Here is a 27,547-nt window from a genome sequence, read left to right as displayed (position 1 = left end):
GAGCTATGAAAGCAGCACTAACATTGGTAACGAAACTCATAAGCGCAATAGCAACTTCAAAATATATAAGGACACCACTAAAGGGTGTTTGTGTGTGTGTGTGTGTGTGTGAGACAGAGAGAACGTATTCTTGTGTATTGTCTTATACTTTATTATCAGACCCTAGAATAATGAAAAGCAGAAATTTATTGTTTTTTTTTATCTACTCCTTCATGCACACACACACACACACACACAAATCTGTTTACACAACTAAAATGACTTTCCAAATTGATAAACGAATGAATGAAACTGTCCACATTTTCAAAGAAAATATCCTTTGCTTTGTTCTGAATCGAAACACTTTTCCCTGGACACAAAGTGATCAGAAACCTCTTCAGCTTTAAAGTCCTTCACTGTTTTATTACCATTAGAACACACTGTATTAAAAAAGATGAGGAGGAAAAAAAAAACAATTAGAAACCTGATGTTTCAGCTTTCACCTCGGGGTATTTCTAGTTTTGTTTTTTATTTTCCCCCGCTCTCCCTGGAGTCTTAACATACGGAGGAGAAATGCATGAACGAAACTGAGGAGGAAAGAAAAACATGACTACAATTAGAATGAGAGAGAGACAGACAGACAGAGAAACCCTGCCGAACTCACCTCTACCTTCACCGCCCACGTCCCTGTCTGTTGAAGATTTTCCTTTGAAGACAAGATGGTGGCCATGAGCAGACAATTTTTCTTGCCACATACAATCAACCTGCTCCTACGCACAGGACAATGTTGTCTCCATTTTTCCATCCTCACTTCCATCCCCTACACTAACCCCTGCATCTCCGAAATCAACGACTCCTCTCGAGTAAATTTCCCATTGTGTACAAGAAGACCCACAACAATGAGACGAACAGTTACTAACGTGAGATGAGGGAGTAAAAACAAAGAAATTATACAGTATTAAAATGCGTCAAGATTAAAAAGCATGCAGAGAAGGCATTATAAATCATTCAAACGCTTATATTTACAGCATTTGCTCTTATTTAATCCTGTTTACAGAAGTGATGGTGCCCAAAGTGGGGCACAACCTACAACCCTGAGATTAAGAGTCTCATTTTCTCCCAAGACGTCCATTTAATTTCAAAACATACACGAAAGAACTACAGGCCATTTGTAGATTAAAATAAATAAATTAATAAATAAAAACACAAAGAGTAATAACGCATTTGTTTTCAAGCAAGAAAATCAAGACAAAATGAAAGATTAATTATGCGAGATGGAGGGAAGGGGGTAGAACTCATCTCATTTCATTATCTCTAGCCGCTTTATCCTGTTCCACAGGGTCGCAGGCAAGCTGGAGCCTATCCCAGCTGACTACGGGCGAAAGGCGGGGTACACCCTGGACAAGTCGCCAGGTCATCACAGGGCTGACACATAGACACAGACAACCATTCACACTCACATTCACACCTACGGTCAATTTAGAGTCACCAGTTAACCTAACCTGCATGTCTTTGGACTGTGGGGGAAACCGGAGCACCCAGAGGAAACCCACACGGACAGAACATGCAAACTCCGCACAGAAAGGCCCTCACCGGTCACGGGGCTCGAACCCGGACCTTCTTGCTGTGAGGCAACAGCGCTAACCACTACACTACCGTGCCGCCCGGGGGCAGAACTGTCAATCTTTTTAGATTCATATATGTTGCTCAGGCTCATCTGTCATTTATCTTGGGGGGGGGAATAAGACCGGTCTTTTTATGTATTTTTGACTGATAACTTGAATTCCTTAAGGAATTCCGATGCAAAATCCATAAATGTTGGTAGGGTCTGTGTCACTAACCTGTCCTCAATCAAATTTTCATTCACAAATTGGTGTGCTGGATCACATCCTATCTATGTTTCAAAGTAGCCACTCTGCTAGAACTGTCCTGGATAGTTGATGACACCCTGAAATCTATAAGAGCTGTTGGCAAGTCCTCTGGACTCATACTTCTGAAATAGGTAGGACACCATCAGATTGTCCAATCTACCTTGTCCAACATTTGTATCACAGCAACCACACTGGTGCAAAATTGTTCAAGCCTTGCCTCTTGGGATGATCCTACAGGGAATTGTGAAGGTGTAAAGAGCCCAGGTTTCATTCAGTGATGCCTGATCTAGCCTCAAGGTTCTGTGTTCAGCCCTCCTTTTTTCTTACTGTGTACCACCTTGTTGTGAAGGGCCATCTACTTGAATGACTTGTTTTCTCTGCCTGTTTACCTCATATACAGACATCACAACATGGATCAAGGATCACCATCTCCAACTCAACTTGTCGCAAGTCGCATCAAATTCAAGCCCTTGATGCTTGCTTATGGAATGGGTGGCATGATGGTGTAGTGGTTAGCACTGTCACCTCACAGCAAGAAAGTTCTAGGTTCGAAACTCATGGCTGACGGGGACCTTTCTGTGTGGAGTTTGCATGTTCTCCCTGAGTCTTTGTGGGTTTCCTCTGGGTACTCCAGTTTCCCCCACAGTTTAAAAGACATGCAGATTAGGTAAAATACCCAGCCACTGGGGTTGTACAAGCCAGTGCATATTTAGTGATGGTCCCAAGCCTGGATAGATTGCATCAAGAAGGGCATCTGGTGTAAAACCTATGCCAAGCCAAATATGCAGAACAGATCTGTTGTGGCAACCCTGAACGAACAGGAGCAGCTAAAAGAATAAGAATATGCTTGCTTATGGAATAATTAACATTAACTTGCCCACCTACATGTAGTAATTTGTCATGGACTACATTATACCCCGATCTCTATCTTCTGCAAGTGAACAGGGTTTGATGATACCACCACCATGGTACTAAGTATCTATTTGGTATTTCAGATGTCACAGTTTTTAAGAAATGCCTGAAGATTCAGATCTTCTAAAACCACCTAAAGATGAAGGATTCTCACCTCCAACTTAGCTTGCGGATTCTATTCCTCCTGGTAAATCCTTCAATCCAACGTAACAGCTGAGGTCCTTGTAAATACTACCATCAAGGTCTGCCAGGAATCTTGGGTTAACAGTTGATAACCTCTATTAAGCCACTGCAAGTCTTCAACCAATTAACATAAGTACACAATACACATTTCTTAATTTCACTTCATTAGTTCCCTGTAGCAAGTCACATCATGTTCAAAACCTTGATGCTTGCTTATCAACTACAGTAACTAACAGAAATTTGCCCACCTACATTACATGCAGTACCTCATCAGCACCAACATTCCATTCAGATCACTGTGGTTTGTAAGTGAACAGGATCTGGTGATACCACTATGAACCACTGTCTCAAATTCTCAACTTCATTAGTTCCTCAAGAATTTCCTGATGATGCAACTCTTCTAAGATTCTAAAGTTTATGCAATTACAGCAGCTCTGTGTGTGAATGTGTATGTGTCACTCCACTGACTGCAATCATTAGCTTGACTGATCTTGTGTTTAAATTTTAATGAGTAGTTAGCCACCCAGGAGGTCATACAAAGTGTCAGTCAGTGGCACTCCATATGTGGGATCCAGAGATATTTGTGGTGAGATATTTTCTATCTGAATAAAGAATGATCCCCTCCAGATCCCCTGGCTTGGTCTATTCCATCATAAAGAAGGCCTTTGCATCAAAATATAATGAGTGGTGAGCCAGCCAGGAGGTGTGACTGACACTTTGTGGGTGGTATATAGAGATCTTTGTGTTGTGAATAAATTCATAACCAATGACCACTTCACTTGTTCACAAGTGCACTTGTTTGGTCTACTGAATCATAATGGTGCCCCCCACATCAAAATATAATGAGTGGCGAGCCAGCCAGGAGGTGCAAAACAGCACAAGCCAACTCCAGAGAATCAGACAATTCCAGCTGCAACTTTGGATCATCTGAAATATAAAAATCAATGCCCAATGTCTCACCTCACCTGACTGCAAACTGACAACTCTTCCTACACTTGTGCACTTCAACCCACACCAGTTTGTTTTTGCCATGTGATTAATAGGAACCAATTAACCTCAAGGTTACTCAAATTACTCTACTATTATTAGTGTGTATGATTGTTTATCATGAGTGTTCTATTTCTAGCTTGACTGATTTGTCATCAATATTTTGATATACTTCCATTTTCTAGTACATACTTGCGTTCAGTTGTAGCTGTATCTGTATCTATCCCAAGGGAGAGAATGTATATGCTCTGATAACTAAAAACACTGACTGTAGCACATGTTGAGTATAAAACAGGAGAAAGCACACTAAAACCGACTTCACAGAAAAACACAAGAATGACAGAACAGGAGAAAGAAGAAGGAACGAATAACAGAGAGAGAGATGAAGTGAGAAAGGAGAGAAAGAACAGATTGAGTGTGTCAGTAAAGCAAGCATGGAGCAGATGGGGATTTCACGATGGCTAATTTTTCTGCGTTCCCCATGTTTATCATTCTTTTTGTTCCACCACATTGAGTAAGCAAAGGCCTGTTCTTCTTCTCTTCTGTTTCCTTTCTTTCATTTCCCACCTGCTCATATTGGTTCTCATTGGTTCTGACTGTTTCCACAGAACGGTTTGGACAGAATTAGAGCTGAAACTAGACAAAGGGTTTTAGTCAAACCTTCAGCACAGATAGAACATTGAAAGGCCTCAGCATCACTAGTTGAATGTTCAAAAATGAGCAAACACCAAAAGAAGGTCTCTCAAATGATCAGTTGTGCTTCTACAAATGGGAAATATAAAATTATATAAACACCCCATGTCGATACCCATTCTGAGCATTGTGGCCCAAACAGGTGGTTTGTTCATGGGGTGATCAGGTGACGCACCAAGAGCAGGGGAATGGGAGGATATTTTATCAGTTTTTTTTTTTCAAGACGGTTTGTCCTACCTCTGAATACGATAGTCTAATCAGCGTCAAGTGATGTTCCTTGGAGTATCGCTCCTTTCGGTGACAATTCCAGTCGGGTTGAAAATTGCCCCAGATCGCTCTGATAGAGTCTCATGTTAAATCTTTTTTTAAACTTCACACACTGCAATTCAATCTATATGGGTTCCTTGAGAGCTTGCACCAACATGCTTTGATCGTACATAACCTGCTGTACTGTATGTGAGGTCGTGCTTGGACAATTCTCAACGGCGCCGTCTTTCAAGTCCATAGGCGCTATTAATATACATCATGAACATAACATCATTCTTATTAAAAAGATAAACAAAGCTCAATTTTTTGTCAGGCTTAGCATTACGTGATTACCCAATGGAAGCAGAGTCTCTCAAACAATGGAGGCTCTCCACCCAACCGCTTCAGAAAACAAATGCTCATAGCAATGAACTGAGGAACACTCATAAGCGCCCAGGAAGTGTCTGCAGGAGAACTTGTGCCAAATTTTGGAGACCTACCATGCATGGACCTGGTTATTAGCTGTGGATTAGAGGTCAACATTTTTTTCCTCAGCAGAATTACAGGTAAACATGTTCTTTTTTAAGAAATTAATATGATCATTAAGACCAGGATGCATGTGTAAAATAAGGACTCATTATTAGGATTATAATTTTGGATAAAACATTTTATTTTGGTAATTATTAATTTTTTTTAAAATCCTGGATGGCTAATGCTAACAATTTACCACTGCTAGCAAACACCTTATCAAAATATTAACGTTAGCAAATACCTGATCAAACAGCTGATCTTCTGGGGTTTTCACACACAACTGTCTTTAGAGTTTACACAGAATGGTGTGAAAAAAAAACAATTGAGTGAGTGAGTGAGTGAGTGAGGGACAGTTCTGTGGGTGGAAACAAACGCCTTAATGATGAGAGAGGTCAGTGGAAAATGGACCGATTCAAGGTGGTTTGAGCTTTTTTGCCAGGAAGGATATCGTAACTCGTATAATCACTTTTTACAAACGTGGTGAGCAGAAAAGCATCTCAGCATGCAACAGCAGAAAGAAGAGCACATTGGGCTCCAGTCCTGCAGCCAAGAACAGGAATCTTAGAATCAACAACAACAAGTTCCTATTCAAGTGGCAGTGAGTGTAGATAGATAGATAGATAGAACCCCGATTCCAAAAAATTTGGGACAAAGTACAAACTGTAAATAAAAATGGAATGCAATGATGTGGAAGTTTCAAAATTCCATATTTTATTCAGAATAGAACATAGATGACATATCAGATGTTTAAACTGAGAAAATGTATCATTTAAAGAGAAAAATTAGGTGATTTTAAATTTCATGACAACAACACCTCAAAAAAGTTGGGACAAGGCCATGTTTACCACTGTGAGACATCCCCTTTTCTCTTTACAACAGTCTGTAAATGTCTGGGGACTGAGGAGACAAGTTGCTCAAGTTTAGGGATAGGAATGTTAACCCATTCTTGTCTAATGTAGGATTCTAGTTGCTCAACTGTTTTAGGTCTTTTTTGTTGTATCTTCTGTTTTATGATGCGCCAAATGTTTTCTATGGGTGAAAGATCTGGACTGCAGGCTGGCCAGTTCAGTACCCGGACCCTTCTTCTACGCAGCCATGATGCTGTAATTGATGCAGTATGTGGTTTGGCATTGTCATGTTGGAAAATGCAAGGTCTTCCCTGAAAGAGACATCGTCTGGATGGGAGCATATGTTGCTCTAGAACCTGGATATACCTTTCAGCATTGATGGTGTCTTTCCAGATGTGTAAGCTGCCCATGCCACACACACTAATGCAACCCCATACCATCAGAGATGCAGGCTTCTGAACTGAGCGCTGATAACAACTTGGGTCGTCCTTCTCCTCTTTAGTCCGAATGACACAGTGTCCCTGATTTCCATAAAGAACTTCAAATTTTGATTCGTCTGACCACAGAACAGTTTTCCACTTTGCCACAGTCCATTTTAAATGAGCCTTGGCCCAGAGAAGATGGCTGCACTTCTGGATCATGTTTAGATACGGCTTCTTCTTTGAACTATAGAGTTTTAGCTGGCAACGGTGGATGGCACGGTGAATTGTGTTCACAGATAATGTTCTCTGGAAATATTCCTGAGCCCATTTTGTGATTTCCAATACAGAAGCATGCCTGTATGTGATGCAGTGCCGTCTAAGGGCCCGAAGATCACGGGCACCCAGTATGGTTTTCCGGCCTTGACCCTTACGCACAGAGATTCTTCCAGATTCTCTGAATCTTTTGATGATATTATGCACTGTAGATGATGATATGTTCAAACTCTTTGCAATTTTACACTGTCGAACTCCTTTCTGATATTGCTCCACTATTTGTCGGCACAGAATTAGGGGGATTGGTGATCCTCTTCCCATCTTTACTCCTGAGAGCCGCTGCCACTCCAAGATGCTCTTTTTATACCCAGTCATGTTAATGACCTATTGCCAATTGACCTAATGAGTTGCAATTTGGTCCTCCAGCTGTTCCTTTTTTGTACCTTTAACTTTTCCAGCCTCTTAGTGCCCCTGTCCCAATTTTTTGAGATGTGTTGCTGTCATGAAATTTCACATGAGCCAATATTTGGCATGAAATTTCAAAATGTCTCACTTTCGACATTTGATATGTTGTCTATGTTCTATTGTGAATACAATATCAGTTTTTGAGATTTGTCAATTATTGCATTCCGTTTTTATTTACAATCTGTACTTTGTCCCAACTTTTTTGGAATCGGGGTTGTAGATAAGAAAAATTAGAATAACAATTGCATACAACAGTTATCAAGTGTCATGAAAACCTTGTTTCAGTTACGTTTTACAAGAAAAAAACACATGATTACCTCTGCCAACTTTGTTGGAGGTTATGTTTTCGCCTGTTTGTTTGCCTTTTCCCAATGTAACCCGGAAAGTACTGAACAGATTTGGATGAAATTTGGAGGAAATGTGACCCATGGGCCAAGGAACAATTGACTAGATTTTGATGCAAATCTGGATAAGTATGTGGATCCAGGATTATTTTTGAATTTTCCAAACGTAACTCAAAAAGTAGTGAATGGATTTGGATGAAATTTGGAGGAAGGCTGGGCCATGGGCCAAGGAACAATTGATTAGATTTTGATGCAAATCCAAATATGTGGCTTGGCAGAGGTATGGACTTTACCAAGTGCGCTTCTAGTTTAATCTACAAATGTGTTGATTCGGTCAATTCGTTGCTTATACCACACACAAAAAAATGAGAGTACTAAGTGATCTAGCAGAGGTGTCCATCCATCCATCATCTGTAGCCGCTTTATCCTGTTCTACAGGGTCGCAGGCAAGCTGGAGCCTATCCCAGCTAACTATGGGCGAGAGGCGGGGTACACCCTGGACAAGTTGCCAGGTCATCACAGGGCTGACACATAGACACAGACAACCATTCACACCTACAGTCAATTTAGAACCAGCAGTTAGCCTAACCTGCATGTCTTTGGACTGTGGGGGAAACCGGAGCACCTGGAGGAAACCCACACAGACACGGGGGAGAACATGCAAACTCTGCACAGAAAGGCCCTCGTTGGGTGCCAGGCTCGAACCCAGGACCTTCTTGCTGTGAGGCGACAGTGCTAACCACTACACCACTGTGCTGCCCCTAGCAGAGGTGTAATAATTTCAAATATTAAACAGATTTCTCATTCATATTGTTTGGAAGGGAGTTCAAGACCATACTGTATACCTGTACACTCTCCGAAAATAAAGTACATTATTATACCCTGGGCGGCACGGTAGTGTAGTGGTTAGCGCTGTTGCCTCACAGCAAGAAGGTCCAGGTTCGAGCCCCGTGGCCGGTGAGGGCCTTTCTGTGCGGAGTTTGCATGTTCTCCCCGTGTCCGCGTGGGTTTCCTCCGGGTGCTCCGGTTTCCCCCACAGTCCAAAGACATGCAGGTTAGGTTAAATGGTGACTCTAAATTGACCGTAGGTGTGAATGTGAGTGTGAATGGTTGTCTGTGTCTATGTGTCAGCCCTGTGATGACCTGGCGACTTGTCCAGGGTGTACCCCGCCTTTCGCCTGTAGGCAGCTGGGATAGGCTCCAGCTTGCCTGCGACCCTGTAGAACAGGATAAAGCGGCTAGAGATAATGAGATGAGATTATACCCTGAGGGGTACAATGGCTTGTCACTGGAGCAGTACCCTCTAAGGCAGGGGTTCGCAACATTTTCTACATCGAGGCCCACCTATTCACACTTGTAACAAGTCAGGGCCCATTAAAAAAGATCCCCAATTATTTTTGCTTATCTATTCTATTAAAATCAAATAATGTACTGTAAAGTGAATTCATGGGATGCGACATCACTCCCTGTTACAGATGGGAGCCCAGGAATTAAATAAATGCAATAAAAACAAACTGTTTGTAATTGTAGGTATTGTATTTAAAACTGTATGGATGTGCCAGATGCCAACATAAAACCATGCATGCAGGGCATTCTCAGTCAAAAGAGATTAATGATCCAAAAGTGGAGTCTGGTTGATTAACACAAGAACTTATTGCCATGTTTGTGTTCAGCGAACAAGCAAGTTATTAAAACCAAGAAGTCCACTCAAAAGAAGTAGATATAGAAACCACTCAATGGGATTAGAACCTTACACGCTAACAAAGAAGGATTTTTTCGACAAGTTGGAAAATTATCCATCCGTTGAGTTCCCTGACATCTCAAACTACCTGGTGCTGCAGACATCATTCTACACGGACAAACAGATGAAAACCTGGAAGAGCATGGAGGCGTACAACTTTTTATATGTGTCTGGGATAAGGATCTGGTGATCAGGACACTACAAGACAGACGGCAGTAGACAGACCTGAGTGCAGGAAGAGTGTTTATTAACAGGTGTGATTTTACAAAAACAAAACACAAACGAAAGCAAAGCAGAATCATAAAGCAGAGTGTTTAAACAGTGTTATAAACATGGCTTGAAACAAACGTGACCGTGATCATAATACTTCGTAAAGCCTCTGTTAAAACAGTGTCCATGTCCATATCTGCTGATTGCGCAAATCAGTATCAGGTGTTTCCCATAATGACTGGGTCCCAACTTTTAGCTCATGTGTATATCGCCACCAATATGTTTCATTTTCATCAATAACCCATCGCAAAGCATCGCTGTGACCGTAGCTTCATGAGGCAGATGTGACGTCAGATGCAACCCAGCAATTGTACTTGACTATGAGTAAAAATTAGCTTCAACTTGAAAAAATAAAAAATTTGCAGCCCACTAGATGGCACTTGAGAAACGCTGCTCTAAGGTACTTATTTGTACCCTTTATATACTGCTTGGGAACATACATGCACCTGTGGCAGCGGGGGCATGGTCAAGTGCCGGTCTGTGAATGGAGGGCGGAGTCAGGGAAGGTAAGTGGCAGAATCACTGCACCTGATGGGAATTAACCTGTGTTTGTGTGTCTTCCCCAGTGACCGCGCCCTATAAGAGGAGAGGGAGAGCAGAGAAAGGGAGCCCTCCCCCCAACCTGGACACTTGTGTGTGTGTGTGTGTGTGTGTGAGCGAAATATAAGACGCTGAAAAGTGCAATAAAAGATTTTTGTGAGAACTCAGTTCTGGCCTGCTATGCTTCTGTGCTCCACCCACCTTAAACTATTTCTACAGTACCTTTTTGGCACTAAAATGATACACATACTTACCTTGGGCGGCACGGTGGTGTAGTGGTTAGCGCTGTCGCCTCACAGCAAGAAGGTCCGGGTTCGAGCCCCGTGGCCGGCGAGGGCCTTTCTGTGCGGAGTTTGCATGTTCTCCCCGTGTCCGCGTGGGTTTCCTCCGGGTGCTCCGGTTTCCCCCACAGTCCAAAGACATGCGGTTAGGTTAACTGGTGACTCTAAATTGACTGTAGGTGTGAATGGTTGTCTGTGTCTATGTGTCAGCCCTGTGATGACCTGGCGACTTGTCCAGGGTGTACCCCGCCTTTCGCCCGTAGTCAGCTGGGATAGGCTCCAGCTTGCCTGCGACCCTGTAGAACAGGATAAAGCGGCTACAGATAATGAGATGAGATGAGATACTTACCTTGAGGTCCAATAATAAGCCCTAGGGGGTACAATAATGTAGATTGTACCTTGGGGGACAGAAATGGACTCCTACTGTACCCATATTTCTGACAGTGTAACTTATATACACTGGATTTCTTTCTTTTTTTTATGTCGGTGGGGTTTTGAAACCCCAAGGTTTGCCCAGAGTCCATTTGACCCCACAAAGACCCCCAGTGGGTGCAGAAAGAAAGGGACGCACAAGGGTTAAACAGTGTTGCTACGGTTACACTGTCTACATCGAACATTTTTTTCCCCTGTTTTCTTTTCAATTGAAAATAAAAATAATAAAATAAAGCTAAATGGGAAAGAAAGCTGTGTTATTTGGTCATGATTCTGGCTTTGCAGCTCCAGGAAGAAAGTTTCCCACAAAAGAAAAGGCTGTGTATGTTGTGAATCTGCCACTGAATCCAATTAGATTTACAACACTGAGGCGGAAAGAAGCCATTAAACGTGTGATGATGAAACCACAGGATTTCATTAGCTCAGTGACGAAAGGGCCGAACTTTATTTAAAGCAGCCTCGCTCATCAGTTTTCATTTAAATGCATTTAAATCTCTCCATCTTCTCTTTCCGTTCAATCTCTCTCTCTCTCTCTCTCTCTGTGTGTCCTTGTCTTTCTGTGGGACCGATGGACAGATGACGTCTCAATCCACTCAACTTTATTAACGAGGACACGGATCTTCTGGGTGGCTCGATTCCCCCCCACACACACTCCTGTCTTTTTCTATTCTTTAATCTCCTTTTTCTGCCATCCCACACATCAATGTAAATCCATGATTCTGTCCATCCTTCTTCATTCTGTCCTTCCATTCCATCATTTGTTTTCCTGCTGTTCATATTTTCCCTTCCTTCCTTTCTTTTCTCCACCCACACTTCCTTCTTTCCTGATGACATTTCTGTTCATCAAACCCAAATCCAACTTCTAGCAAAGCCATGGACGCTGAAACCCACCTGGGTGGCTGAAATCTTCCCAGCATGCACTGGGGCAGCACCCCTCCGTCCTCCTTCGTATTATTATCCCTCCATTCTGCTGTCTTTCCCTCAGCACACCAACCCACACATCAGCCTAAATCACGGCCCACTGCGTGCGTTCGCGCCTGCGGCTAACGGCCTGCTGCCATCACTTGCCTGCAAATCCAATCAAACCTCCTCTCATCTCTCTCACACACACACACACACACACACACACACACACACACACACACACATATGCTGGGATGCAGTGCAGCAGACGTGCGAGTCATCACATTCCTCCTGCTCGCACCACAGCTGGAGCAAAACTCAGCAAAAAAACAATAAGTGCATTTCATTCTTTTATTCCTTTATTTTATTCACGCAGAGAGCCGAGACACGGAGTGCTTTAAAAGCAAAAATAAACACATAAAGAGAAAGAAAGGGATGAAATCGGGTACGGATCGCAAAATAGTCTTTAAATGACAGAACTGTTCTGTCGAAAAAAAATAGAAATGGATTGAAAAGGCATCAAATAATAAATACAGCGAGATAAATTAAATAAATACAAAATGAAAAAACAAGTTAATTTGTAATGAAAATGCCCTTTCTGTCCTTCCATCATTATATTCTTCCTTCTTTCTCACATCCTCCATACTATTTCGTTCACTCCTTCCTTAATTCTTCCCTTCTTACTCTCCACACTTCCTGTAATTTCTTTCTTTCTTTTATTCTTTTTCCTTCCCACCCTTCTTCCTGATCTACTTCCAGGCTTTCTTTCTTTCTTTCTTTCTTTCTTTCTTTCTTTCTTTCTTATACCTCATACCTGTTTACTTTCCCTACTTCCTGTGCATTTTCCTTCCTTCTTTCTCCACACTTCCTGCCTTTTCTTCTTTTTCAACCTTCTTTCCTACGTCTTTCTTTCTACCTTTTGTCCCATTTTACTTGTCCTTCTGTTCCTTTTTTTCAATCCGTGGGAAGTCACTTATTTTTTGCACTGTCCTTGTTCTTCTTGTCTTTTCTTCTTCTTTCTCCACCTTTCCTGTTCTACTTCCTGTCTTTTATTCCTCCTTCCTTCAGTTTCTTTTTCTTTCTTTTCTTTCTTCCAACCTCATTTCCTACTTCTTCCTTTGTCTTTCTTCCTGTTTTACTTGTCCGTCTGTTCTTCTTTCTTTGCTCTCCATTCTATCGGAATTCACTTGCTTTTTTCCCACTGTCCTTGTCTTTTTCCTTTCTTCCCTCCCTTCTTCCTATTCCACTTCCTGTCTTTCATTCCTCCTTCCTTCTGTTTCTATCAAGCATTCCCTTCAATTCCATATCCTTCCTTAGCTTTCTTTCTTTCTTTCTTTCTTTCTTTCTTTCTTTCTTTCTTTCTTTCTTCTGTCCACACTTCCTTTCTGCCGTTTTTCCTGTTCTACTTGTCCTTCTTTTCTTCCTTCTTTATACCTGTGTTTGCCTTTCCACTGGCCTGATCCTTTCTTTCCTTCTTCTTCCTTCACACCCTACATCCTGTTTTATTTCCCATCTTTCCTTTTCTTTCTGTTTCTATACATCATTCTTTCTTTTCATCTAATACTTTCTTTCTTTCTTTCTTTCTTTCTTTCTTTCTTTCTTTCTTTCTTTCCACATTTCCTATCTTTTCTTTCTTCCAAACTCTTTCCTTTCTACCTTTTTTCCTGTTTTACTTGTCCTTTTTTCTTCCTTTGCACTCCATTCTATTGGAAGTCATTTGCTTTTTTCCCCACTGTCCTTGTCTTTTTTCCTTTCTTCCCTTCCTTCTTCCTGTTCCATTTCCTGTCTTTCACTACTCCTTCCTTCTGTTTCCATCTAGCGTTCCCTTCAATTCCACATCCTTCCTTACTTTTCTTTCTTTCTTTCTTTCTTTCTTTCTTTCTTTCTTCTGTCCATACCTCCTTTCTGTCATTCTTCCTGTTCTACTTGTCCTTCTTTTCTTTATATTCTGCCTGTGTCTACCTTTCCACTGGCCTTATCCTTTCTTTCCGTCTTCCTTCACACTCTTCATCCTGTTTTACTTTCCATCTTATCTTTTTCCTGCCATTTCTATCCATCATTCTTTCTTTCTGTCTAATACTTGTTTTCTCTTCCTACTGTCTGTCCTGTCTTTCTTTCTTTCTTTCTTTCTTTCTTTCTTTCTTTCTTTCCATTTTACTTGTCCTTCTTTTCTTCTTTCTTTGCTTTCCTATCTGTCAGAAGTCACATTTTCCCCCACTGTCTGTCCTTTTTTCCTTTCGTCCCTTCCTTCTTCCTGTTCCACTTCCTGTCTTTCATTCTTCCTTCCTTCCATCTAGTGTTCCCTTCAATTCTTTATCTTTCTTTCTTTGTTCTGTCCACATTTCCTGTCTGCCATTCTTCCTGTTCTACTTGTCCTTCTTTTCTTCTCTCTTTGTCCTCTACCTGTGTCTGCCTTTCCACTGGCCTTATCATTTCTTTCCTTCTTCCTTCACACCCTTCATCCTGTTTTATTTCCCATCTTTCCTTTTCTTTCTGTTTCTATCCATCATTCTTTCTTTTCATCTAATAATTGTTTTCTCTTCCTACTGTCTGTCTTGTTTGTGCGTTCTTTCTTTCCACATTTCCTTTCTTTTCTTTCTTCTAACCTCCAGTACCTCCAGGACCTACGTCTTCCTTTCTACCTTCCTTCCCATTTTACTTGTCCTTCTTTTCTTCTTCCTTTGCTCTCCATTCTATTGGAAGTCTCATCTCATCTCATCTCATTATCTCTAGCCGCTTTATCCTGTTCTACAGGGTCGCAGGCAAGCTGGAGCCTATCCCAGCTGACTACGGGCGAAAGGCGGGGTACACCCTGGACAAGTCGCCAGGTCATCACAGGGCTCTATCGGAAGTCACTTTTTTTTCACTGTCCTTGTCCTTTTTCCTTTCTTCCCTCCCTTCTTCCTGTTCAACTTCCTGTCTTTCATTCCTCCTTCCTTCTGTTTCTTTCTAGCATTCCCTTCAATTCCATATCCTTCCTTCCTTTTCTTGTTTGTACTGTCTGTTCTTCCCGTCCTCTCTTTCTTTGAACCTTTTGTTCTGACTTTCGCATCCCTCACCCTTCTTCCTGTTCTACTTCCTGTCCTTCCATTTGTCATTCCTTCTTTCTTTCTAAACCCATATCCTTGTTTATTTGTTCAATTCCTCCTGCCTGCCCCTCCCATCCTTTTTCTCTTCTTCTCCTGCATTCCTGCCCTTCTTCCTGTTCCACTTCCTGTCCTTCTGTACCTCTTTCTTTGCACTCCAGTGTGTGCAGGATTTTGGTGGCACCTGAGTTTGATCTAATCTTCCTCAAGTATGCAACTGTGTGTGATGTCAGCGAGCGCCAGGAACAACATCGCAATGATGGCCCGGATCTGTTTTGTTCTGCCAAGACAAGGCTTCAAACCAAAGCCTCGTTCGGAAGAAGAAGTCGCTGAGAGTCGGACAATCGCTGTCAATGCAGATGAATAACACACACACACACACACACACAAGTCTGCTTCAGCATGGTTAAATATTCAACACGACATCTTTGTAGGCTGTTGTTAATTAGTCTCCGTAACAACACAAAGGTCTCGCGCTGGATTACCTATGACAACCTTCATTTGCATGCATATTAAACGCCGCTATCAACTGATAGCTTGCTGATCAAATCAGACGCACTGTTTTGTTTTCATCTCCTCCTGTTCGTCTTCTCTCTTTCATTGGAGGTGGACAGCAATCAAGTACACCGAGTGCTTATTAAGACTTCATGTATTCCCTGTTTCGTTTAAAGGCTAAATTAGCATGGCTAAACATGGCATCTTTATCCAGTCACTTATCTGCCGTGATTAATCAAACAGCTTCACTTTAACACAAATTAATTAATTAATTAATTAATTAATTTAAAAAAAACAGACATCACAGATTTACTCTCTTCCTACAGTCTTTTTCCATCTTCCTGTTCTCACATATGGTCATTCATGGCTTGGCTTCACGAACGAAGATTATGAAGGGGGCTGTTCACATCTACTGCAGGCGCTCTGGTGGCTGATCAGTCCGATGTGGGACACCTGCCGTATTTACCCCTTTCCCATTGCTACAGGGCTCGTGAATGTTGGTATTGGGAAGCTGGCTGTAGATATACAGTAGATATGTCCTTCAAGACTGCGCATTGGAGTTTTAAGGTGGTGGAGTGCAGTGTGCGCAGTACTGGCCCCACCATTTACATGCGGGGTTCATCCGCCATGACCCAGCACGCTGAGACTGTGACAGCAAGGTCCTCAGATCGCACAGTGCCTTGGAAAAGTATTCATCCCCCTTGGTGTTTGTCCTGTTTTGTTGCATTACAAGCTGGAATTAAAATGGATTTTTGGATGGTTAGCACCATTTGATTTACACAACATGCCTACGACTTTAAAGGTGTAAATTGTTTTTTATTGTGACACAAACAGATGAAAAACCAGAAATCTGGAGTGTACATAGGTATTCACCACCAATCCTTTGTAGGACCACCTTTGACGGAAAATACAACTGCAAGTCTCTTGGGGTATGTCTCTATTAGCTTAGCACATCTAGCCACTGGGATTTTTGCCCATTCCTCAAGGCAAAACTGCTCCAACTCCTTCAAGTTAGATGGGTTGTGTTGGTGTCCAGCAATCTTCAAGTTATGCCACAGATTCTCAACTGGATTGAGGTCTGGACTTTGATTAGACCATTCCAAGACATGTAAATGTTTCCCTTTAAACCACTCCAGTGTAGCTTTAGCAGTATGTTTAAGGTCCTTGTCCTGCTGGAATATGAAGCTTTGTCCCAGGCGGACTCAAACACGTTTTCCTCCAGAATTGCCCTGTATTTAGTGCCATGCATCTTTCCTTCAGTCCTGACCAGCTTTCCTGTCCCTGCAGATGAAAAATATCCCCACAGCATGATGCTGCCACCACCATGCTTCACTGTAGGAATGGTGTTCTCAGGGTGTTGGGTTTGCACCACACATGGCATTTCCCATGATGGCTAAAAAGATCAATTTTAGTCTCATCTGACCAGAGAATCTTCTTCCATGTGTTTGGGGAGTCTGCCGCATACTGTTGGGCAAACTCCAAACATGATTTCTTAAGCAATGGCTTTATTCTGGCTACTCTTCCATAAAGCCTCGCTCTGTGGAGTGTACGGCTTAAAGTGGTCCTATGGACAGATACTTCCATCTCCGCTGTGGATCTTCGCAGCTCCTTCAGTGTTATCTTTGGTGTCTTTGTTGCATCTCTGATTAATGCCCTCCTTGCCCGGTCTGTGAGTTTTGGTGGGCGTGGCCTTCTCTTGTCAGGTTTGTAGTGGTGTATTCTTTCCATTTTGCTGTAATGGATTTAATGGTGTTCCATGGGATATTCAAAGTTTGGGATATTTTTTATAACCCAACCCTGATCTATACTTCTCCACAACTTTGTCTCTGACCTGTTTGGAGGCTCCTTGGTTCTCATGTTGCTTGCTTAGTAGTGTTGCAGAGTCAGGGTCCTTCCAGAACAGGTTGATTTATACAGACATCATGTGACAGATCATGTGATACTTTGATTGCATACAGGTGGATCTTAATCAACTAATTATGTGACTTATGAAATGAATTGGTTGGACCGGCTCTGATTTAGGGGTTTCATACGAAAAGGGGTGAGTACCTATACACACTCCAGATTTCTGTTTTTTTTCATCTTAATTATTGTTTGGGTCACAATAAAAAAATAATAATTTGCACCTTTAATGTTGTAGGCATGTTGTGTAAATTAAATGGTGCTAACCCTCCAAAAATCCATTTTAATTCCAGCTTGTAATGCAACAAAACAGGACAAACACCAAGGGGAATGAATACTTTTGCAAGGCACTGTAGGTTTTACATCAGACTGTCCTTGTCCTAGCCTCTGGCATAAAAAGCCTACCTCGGAGGCACGGGGTTACTCGGTTGGACCGGTAGCAATCTTAGTGAAACTCGGGGGCACCATGTGAAGGTGTTGCTATGGATACAGTAATGTAGGAGAGGCGTTTGCAATGCCCTCCTGCCTGGTGAGCCAGACAGGGGCCACGTGGCGATCACTACACCTGGAACAGAGAGGCAATATGCTTACACTTTCCTTGAGTGGGCAGGACTCACTTATGGTATAGCAGTGATAAACAGTCGTTCCCTCGCCAGACTCTTGTTTTTCTGTCTCTTGTAATTAAGAAAAAAAAAAAACATGTTGTCATGTTCTTCAAAAACACAAAGCTCAAACTCATCTGTCCTGAAGATTTTCCCACAAAGGAAAACTGATACAAATGACCGAAACTGGAGACTCCTTCCAGAAACATCTACTGATAGAAAACTTCACCGTGTTGACATTTAGACAACGAGTTGTTGTTTGTTTAACACGTGTTGTGAGCTGCGCTGGAGGCTTGACATCAATGGATATGGAACATGGGGTGCCAATACTTTTGTACAGAGCAGCACATGTAATACTGTCAGTGACTATACAGCTAAAAAATGGAACTTTGGAAGGAAGGAAGGAAGGAAGGAAGGATAAAAGAAGGAATGCTGGGAGGCAGGGTAAAAAAGGAAAGAAGGAAAAAAAAGGATAAAAAAGAAAGGAAGGGGGAAAATAAGACTGTGGCAGCAGGGGCGTGGTCAAGCGGTGGTCTGTGAATGGAGGGCGGGGTCAGGGAAGGTAAGTGGCGGAATCACTGCACCTGACGGGAATTAACCTGTGTTTGTGTGTCTTCCCCAGTGACCGTGCCCTATAAGAGGAGGGGGAGAGTGGAGGAAGCGAGCTACTCCCCAACCTGGAGACTTGTGTGCGTGCGTGCGTAGTTAAGGCTGAAAAGCTATAATAAACAGGGTTTTGAGAATTCAGTTCTGGCCTGCTGTGCTTCTGTGCTCCACCCACCTAGAACACTTGCTACAGTGGTGCCGAAACCCGGGATGGAGGGCAGGAGAGAACAGCCCCAAGGAGTCCTCCCCCTTCAAGGACCTGGGCCATGCCCTCGCCATGGCCCAGCAGAGCCAGCACCAGGCGCTGGTCGCCCTCCGGAAGGAACAGGAGCAAAAGTTCGAGGTCCTGGTGCTGGTGCAGCAGGAAGATCGCCAGGCATTCCGGCACCTTCCCAGAGCAAAAATGAAATTCAATACATTATTGACCTGCGTGCAAAACTCCACACACTCACACACCTAACCCAGGAGAATTTGCGGCAGGCTCAAGAACGTCAAGTCCGCCTGTACAACAGGGGCACACGCCTTAGGGAATTCACACCGGGAGACAAAGTACTCGTGTTGTTGCCCACGTTGAGCTCTAAATGAATCGTCATGTGGCAAGGACCCTTTGAGGTCACACGGTGAGTCGGGGACGTCGACTATGAGGTGAGGCGAACGGACAGGGGTGGGGCGTTACAGATATACCACCTCAATCTGTTAAAATGTTGGAGCAAGGAGGTCCCCATGGCACTAGTGTCAGTGGTTCCAGAGAAGGCGGAGCTGGGGCCGGAGGTTCAAAAGGGAAAATCGGCATCACCCACCGCTCCGGTCCCCTGTGGAGCCCACCTCTCCCCGACCCAACTCGCGAAGGTCGCCCAGTTGCAAACAGAATTTTCTGACGTGTTCTTGCCCCTGCCCGGCCACACCCACCTCATAGAACACCACACTGAGACGCCCCCGGGGGTAGTAGTGCGCAGCTGCCCTTACAGACTGCCCGAACACAAGAAAAAGGTGGTTCGGGAAGAACTCGAGGCCATGCTCGAAATGGGCATCGTCGAGGAGTCCCACAGTAACTGGAGCAGTCCGGTGGTCTTGGCTCCCAAGGCCAATGGGTCGGTCCGGTTCTGTGTGGACTACAGAAAGGTCAACGCGGTGTCTAAATTTGACGCGTACCCAATACCTCGTATTGACGAGTTGCTCGATCGACTAGGCACGGCTCATTTTTATTCGACACTGGATTTGACAAAGGGATATTGGCAGATCCCCTTGACTCTACTATCCCATGAGAAAACAGCCTTTTCCACACTGTTTGGCTTACACCAGTTCGTCACACTTCCATTTGGGTTGTTTGGGGCACCTGCTACGTTCCAGCGGCTTATGGATTGGGTCCTCCACCCCCATGCCACCTATGCGGCCGCATACCTAGATGACATTATTATTTATAGTAATGACTGGCCACGGCACCTAAAACACCTGAGGGCCGTCCTGGGGTTGCTGAGGCGAGCGGGGCTCACAGCCAACCCGAAGAAGTGCATGATTGGACGGGTGGAAGTACGGTATCTGGGCTTCCACTTGGGCAATGGGCAGGTGCGTCCCCAAATCAATAAGACAGCAGCGATTGCAGCCTGCGCGAGGCCCAAGACCCAAAAGGGGGTGAGACAGTTCCTGGGGCTGGTTGGCTACTATCGTAGGTTTATACCTAATTATTCGGACGTCACCAGCTCGCTGACTGATCTCACTAAAAAGGGGGCACCAGATCCGGTCCAGTGGACGGAGCAATGCCAGCAGGCTTTCTCTAAGGTAAAGGCTGCACTGTGTGGGGGGCCACTGTTACACTCCCCTGACGTTTCTCTCCCCTTTGTTTTACAGACGGACGCATCGGACAGAGGGCTGGGGGCTGTTCTGTCCCAGGAGGTGGAGGGGGAGGACCGTCCAGTGCTGTACATCAGCCGCAAGGTGTCGGTGCGCGAGGGCAGGTACAGCACCATAGAGAAGGAATGCCTCGCCATCAAGTGGGTGGTCCTTGCCCTCCGCTACTATCTGCTGGGGCGCCCTTTCACCCTCTGGTCGGACCACGCACCCCTGCAGTGGCTCCACCGCATGAAGGATGCCAACGCGCGAATCACCCATTGGTATCTGGCACTCCAGCCGTTTAAGTTCGAGGTGGTCCACAGGCCGGGGGCGCAGATGGTTGTGGCGGACTTCCTCTCCCGTCAAGGGGGGGGGTCGGCTGCAGGCCGGATGGCTCCCCGGCCTGAGTCGGGCAGTGGGGGTATGTGGCAGCGGGGGCGTGGTCAAGCGTCAGTCTGTGAATGGAGGGCGGAGTCAGGGAAGGTAAGTGGCGGAATCACTGCACCTGATGGGAATTAACCTGTGTTTGTGTGTCTTCCCCAGTGACCGCGCCCTATAAGAGGAGGGGGAGAGCGGAGGAAGCGAGCTACTCCCCAACCTGGAGACTTGTGTACGTGCGTGCGTAGTTAAGGCTGAAAAGCTATAATAAACGGGGTTTTGAGAACTCAGTTCTGGCCTGCCGTGCTTCTGTGCTCCACCCACCTAGAACACTTGCTACAAAGACATATGTGCAAAATAAAGAACGGAAGGATGAAAGAAAAAGAGGACTGAAAAACCGAGGCAAGAGGAGCGAAATTAAAAATATGGATGGAAGCAAGAATAGAAAAACAAACCAAAAAAAGATGGAAGGAACACCGGAATGAACAATGAAGAAAAAAAACACATGAAGGGACAGAATGGAATAAAGAGAATAAAGGAAAAAAGAAAGTAAGGACAGAGCAAAGGCCAGAAAAAAAGGAAGGAAATACAGGAATGAATGGAAAGAAGAAATGTACAACAGAAGGATAGAATTAAAGATATAAGGAAGGGAGGACTGAAAAAGAAGAAGAAAGAATTGACTTGAAGGAGGAAATAAAGAAAGACAATGAAGAAAGGAAATAAGGAAGGAAGGAAGGAAGGAAGGAAGGAAGGAAGGAAGGAAGGAAGGATAAAAAATGAAGAATGGAAGAGAGGAGAGATAAAAGAAGGAAACTTGGGAAAGAAGGAATGCTGGGAGGCAGGGTAAAAAAGAAAGAAGGAAGAAGAGATGGAAAGCAGGAAGGAAGGATAAAAAAGAGAAGGGGAAAGTAAGACATGCATATAAAATAAAGAATGGATGGATGAGAAAAAAAGAGGACTGAAATACCGAGGTAAGAAGAATGAAATGGTAGACAGAAGAAAAGGAAAAAATATGGATAGAAGGGATGCTGGAAGGAAGGAAGCATGGATGGATGGAATGGAGTAAAGAGAATAAAGAGGAAAGGAAGAAAAAACGTGAAATCAGTCAGGGCAGAGCAAAGGAAAGAAAGAAGGAAGGAAAGAGGAATGAATGGAAAGAAGCAATGTAGGACAGAAGGATAGAATTAAAGATATTAGGAAAGGAGGACTGAAAAAGAAGGAGGATAAAGAATTGAATTGAAGAAGAAGGAAAGAAAGAAAGAAAGACAGAAGACTGAAAGAGCAGAATGAAGAAAGGAAATAAGTCAGGGTGAAAAAAGGAATCAAGGAAGGAAGGAAGAATAAAGTGAAGATGGAAGAGAGGAGAGATTAAAGAAAGAAACTTGGGGGGAAGAAAGGAAGGAGAGATGGGAAGCAGGAAAGAAGGATAAAAAGAAAGGAAGGGGGAAATAAGACATGCATACAAAATAAAGAAGGGAAGGATGAGAAAAAGAGGAGTGAAATATGGATGGAAACAAGAACAGAAAATATTTTTAAAAAGAAGGAAGGAGTGCCGGAAAGAAGGAAGAACAAAAGCATGGATGGATGGAATGGAGTAAAGAGAATAAAAAAGGAATAAAAGGGGAAATGAGTCAGGACAGAACAAAGGAAGGAAGGACAGAAATGAATGGAAAGAAGAAAAGTTGGACAGAAGGATAGAATTAAATATATAAGAAAAGGATTAAAAAAGGAGAAGAAAGAATTGAATTGAAGAAGAAAGAAAGAAAGAAAGAAAGATCTCGGAAATGTAGAAGAGCTGAGAGGAAAAAAAGAAACTGAAAGCAGATTGAAAAATTGAAAATCAGTAAAAAGAAAGAATTGAACAATTCTGTCCTGGTTCCTCGTCCATCTCTCCTTCCTTTTCCTTTCCACTCTCTCTTTTCTCTCTTTGTCTGTTCTGTTCTCTATCTGTCCCTTCTTCTTTTCCTGCATTCTCACCTGTTTCTTCTCTTCATCTTTCAGTCTGTTATGTGAGAACTGTGTGTGTGTGTAATGTAAAGTTTGAAGAAGAGTCGAAATATGAATTTTCACACCCACAGGAACGGAAGTGTTTTACACACACACACACACACACCTTGAAACAGAAGGGTTTAAATGGATTGTGTTAATACTCTCTGTAGCCTGCAATGCAATTTTTTTCCCAATTGACCTCCTCACCACCCCCACACACCACACACACTCGCCTCAGACACAAACACACTCATGTGGAATACTGAGCAGTCACCAGCCACACACACGAGAGAGAGAGAGAGAGAGAATTCTGAATAACTGAAAAGCCTCTTGGGTAAAATTGACACGTCACATAAAACCGACAACACAAATAGATAGATAGATAGATAGATAGATAGATAGATAAAATGTTCGCTAAAAAGAATCAACAGACCGAGAAAAGCTTTTTTTTAAATCTTATTAATTTCGTGAATTAATAAATGCATTTCTTTCTCGAAATAAAAAATGATATTTACAATCAATTTTTATTATTTTTTAAAATATTTTTTTCCACAGATTTGTTTTTACATTTTTCTAAATTAAATCACTAGATTTTCCTGAATCCTCATTTCCCTCCACAAACAAACAAAGTAGACATGGAGAAAAAAAATCGCATTTGCCATGGGGCGGCACGGTGGTGTAGTGGTTAGCGCTGTCGCCTCACAGCAAGAAGGTCCGGGTTCGAGCCCCGTGGCCGGCGAGGGCCTTTCCGTGTGGAGTTTGCGTGTTCTCCCCGTGTTCGCGTGGGTTTCCTCCGGGTGCTCCGGTTTCCCCCACAGTCCAAAGACATGCAGGTTAGGTTAACTGGTGACTCTAACGCTACGTTCACACTGCAAGGCTTAATGCTCAATTCCGATTTTTTTGTGAGGTCGTTCACATTAACAAATATATGCGACTTGTATGTGATCCTGAGTATGAACGAAAAGCGACCTAAAAGTGTTCCGCATGCGCACTGCAGGATACGACGACGTCACACGCAGTGAGCACGGCCAGTGTTTACGGAAGTAAAACCGCCCGGTTGTGGTATGACTCATCCAATCTAGCTTGAATAGCTGCATCCCCCCAAATGGAAATCAGCTCCCTAACCTCTGCGTCCTTCCATTGAGAAGATTCAGAACCTTCACAGCCCGAAGCGTCCCTCGCATTGATGTCATGCGCAGGGGCGCAGATACGTTTTTTGAACTGGGGGGGACAAAAAACTGGGGGGGGGACAAAGCTGCCAGCAAACCAACCCCAACCCCGATATGCCTGTCAAACTTGTTGTTAGTAACCATAGCAACCAAGCTCGAGCTCGCAACCTGTGCAGTCTGCGCAGCTCAACCAACCGAATATCAGTCTTTGTTTTGTTTTATGTGAGTTGTTGCAACTATGTATACACTGCCGTGCACCTCAATAAACCGAATGGTAATTAGTCTTTTGATTTTTCCGTGAGGTTTGCCTTATGCAAAGAAAGACAGCATAGACGTTTTTTCCTCCCTGTAAGTGGGGGGGACCGAATGAGGTGAATTTACATATGACTCGTCCCACCCTCTATCTGCGCCCGTGATTATGCGCCATGTTGTTGTAACTTTTTTGAGAGACCCGCCGCCTACTTCAGCGCAGAATAGTGACGTTTGTGGCTTGTTGATGACGTGTAAGTCGGATGAATGCGACCTGGCGGTTCAGACTGAAGTCGCATATGAAAAGAGCGGATAGGAATCGGAATTAGCACCACATATCCAAACGGCCTGGGTCGGATTTGAAAAAATCAGATCTGTGTCGTTCATATTGTCAATAAAAGATCGGATACAGGTCACATATGGGCGAAAAGATCGGATTTGAGTCACTTCAGCCTGCAGTGTGAACGTAGCCTTAATTGAGCGTAGGTGTGAATGTGAGTGTGAATGGTTGTCTGTGTCTATGTGTCAGCCCTGTGATGACCTGGCGACTTGTCCAGGGTGTACCCCGCCTTTCGCCCGTAGTCAGCTGGGATAGGCTCCAGCTTGCCTGCGACCCTGTAGAAGGATAAAGCGGCTAGAGATAATGAGATGAGATGAGATGTTAGCAAACAAAGAATTAACAGATGGAGAAAAGGTTTTTTTTTATCTTATTAATGTAGTTAATAAATGCATTTTTTGTTTTAATAAAAAACAATATTTACCATCATTGCTTAGATTTTAGTTTTTCATATTTTTTTCACAGACCTTTTTTTTTTACATTTTTTGAAATTGAATCAAATCACTAGATTTTCCTCAATCCTTATTTCCCTCCATAAATAAATAAATAAATAAATAAATGGTAAGCCCCCCCCCCAAAAAAAAAAATCAGCAGATTGAGAATTTTTTTTTAATCTTATTTAGTTAATTAGTAAATGCATTTTTTGTTGAAATAAAAAAACAATATTTACCATCCATTTTTTTTCCACAGATCTTTTTTTTTTACATTTTCTAAATTAATTCAAATCGCTAGATTTTCCTGAGTCCTCATTTCCCTCAGTAAATAAATAAATAAATGGTTAGCAAAAAAAAAAAAATCAGCAGATTGAGAAAAGTGTTTTTTTTAATCTTATTAGTTTACTTAATTCATAAAGGCATTTCTTTGTTTTAATAAAAAACAATATTTACCATCCATTTTTAGATTTTCCTTTTTTTTAGATTTTGTTCCCAGACTTTTTTTTTTGACAATTTTCTAAATGAAATCAAATCACTAGATTTTCCTCACTCCTCATTTCCTCCATAAATAAATAAATAGATAAATAAATAAATAACTCCATCTGAATTGATTTATCGAAGTAAGAGTGAAAAGCCAAATCATTTTATAAAAGCAGCAGGTTTCTAATAAAGTGCAAAAAATAAAAATAAAAACCCTCCACGAGGGCCGTTTCAAAGCCTCCTGCTGAGAACACATCATACAGATGAGATTAAACCAGCCACGTTCCATTTCTGTTACACTTTGAATTATTTTAGACGGACATCATGAAGAGCATCACAACAACACAACCTACACATACTGTATCACACTTTAAGACACTCGACGCACTCGTTTCACGTCTCTCTTACAGACATTTGGACCACAAACATGACAATGTGTCCAGAATTTGCATTCCAAAAATCTTAAATTAAATATGCACTAACCCTAAGTAATGCACTAGATATCAAGGGTGATTGCTTCATGATGTCGTCATTTCTAATGTACCTCATTTTTAGGACAGAGGACATATGGAATAAAGGAAAGATGAAAGGAAATCATAACGGGTGAATAAGGTGATTACAAATTAATAATAATGATGTAAACAAATATGTATCAATCAATCGATTTGCTGATTTATGCAAAACGGTATGCAAATGAGGCTTTTCATATCTCATCTCATCTCATCTCATTATCTGTAGCCGCTTTATCCTGTTCTACAGGGTCGCAGGCAAGCTGGAGCCTATCCCAGCTGACTACGGGCGAAAGGCGGGGTACACCCTGGACAAGTCGCCAGGTCATCACAGGGCTGACACATAGACACAGACAACCATTCACACTCACATTCACACCTACGGTCAATTTAGAGTCACCAGTTAACCTAACCTGCATGTCTTTGGACTGTGGGGGAAACCGGAGCACCCGGAGGAAACCCACGCGGACAACATGCAAACTCCGCACAGAAAGGCCCTCGCCGGCCACGGGGCTCGAACCCGGACCTTCTTGCTGTGAGGCGACAGCGCTAACCACTACACCACCGTGCCACCCAGAATAGCTTTCTGGGAAATCTAATTACATGTATATATAATACGTATAACAAGTATCTGTATATATGATTTGATTTGGTCGATATTATACCATGTTGGTATGTTTTCTTTTTTGTTTTGCTTTTGTTTTCTTTGGTATATATAGTTTATATGGTCGAAAGTGACGTTTGATTAGCAGTGATATAGAGGCTTAGGATTTGATAAGTTATTTACTTCTTCCTAATCCTTTCCGAACATTATTATGTTACTGCTTTGTGGCTACGCTATTCTGTTTGTTTATGATGATGTTTTGATTATTGCATTTTTTTATTTTTTAATATCTTTCTTCTTTACTGTTCGGAATCAATCAATCAATTACACTGCAATCCTGCTATAACTAACGGTTTTACTATGCACTTTCGCATACAATGAACTAAGTTCATGTCCCCTGCCTTTAATGACAAGTCTTCAAAAAAAGTCACCGTGTCACATCCATGCGCATGTTGGCGCTCGGAGCGTGGAGTGCCATTAGGACTAATTACAGTACCATGCACCTGTGCAATCACAGCGTGTGCTTGTAAAGACTTTCGAAACACACAAACTTGGTGAAGTATATGTGCTGCATCGAGTGTCTCATATTACCAAGCCTTATATCTGTGTATTGCCTTTCATCCTTGCCTCCACCATTCTGTTTGTGCCTCGCGTGACCATTACCTGTTTCATGACCCTGCTTTGTCGGACATTTTTGACCTGTTTGCCTGTCCGTTTGTAAATAAACACTCTTCCTTCAATAACCCTATCCCATAACTACATCATCGCTTGTTTATCGCAATGCATTATGGGTGATACCTGGGGTCAGCTTTGCCGTATTGTTTACTTTCGCCTTTGTTAAAAACTGCATTTTGTCTAACCAGTTTTAATCATGCTGCTGAAAGTGAATTGCTGTGTGCCTTACTGTGTCTCCACAACCTAATTTGAGCTTTTATCAGCTGCCAGTCGAGCAGAAG

At 42.7% G+C, this 27,547-nt stretch overlaps 1 protein-coding gene across 1 annotated transcript in view; it reads right to left on the bottom strand.

Moving 5' to 3' along the window:
- The window catches only part of LOC132897219 (cadherin-4-like), a gene marked incomplete at its 5' end in the record, with an annotated part of 970,760 nt that overhangs the window by 782,830 nt on the left and 160,383 nt on the right, over positions 1–27,547 (bottom strand). The window lies entirely within an intron of this gene.

Source organism: Neoarius graeffei, chromosome 13 (genome assembly GCF_027579695.1).
Source record: "Neoarius graeffei isolate fNeoGra1 chromosome 13, fNeoGra1.pri, whole genome shotgun sequence".
Lineage (NCBI taxonomy): Eukaryota > Metazoa > Chordata > Actinopteri > Siluriformes > Ariidae > Neoarius > Neoarius graeffei.
Note: the sequence above shows the minus strand (reverse complement) of the source record. Positions and strands in the feature narration are given on the sequence as shown.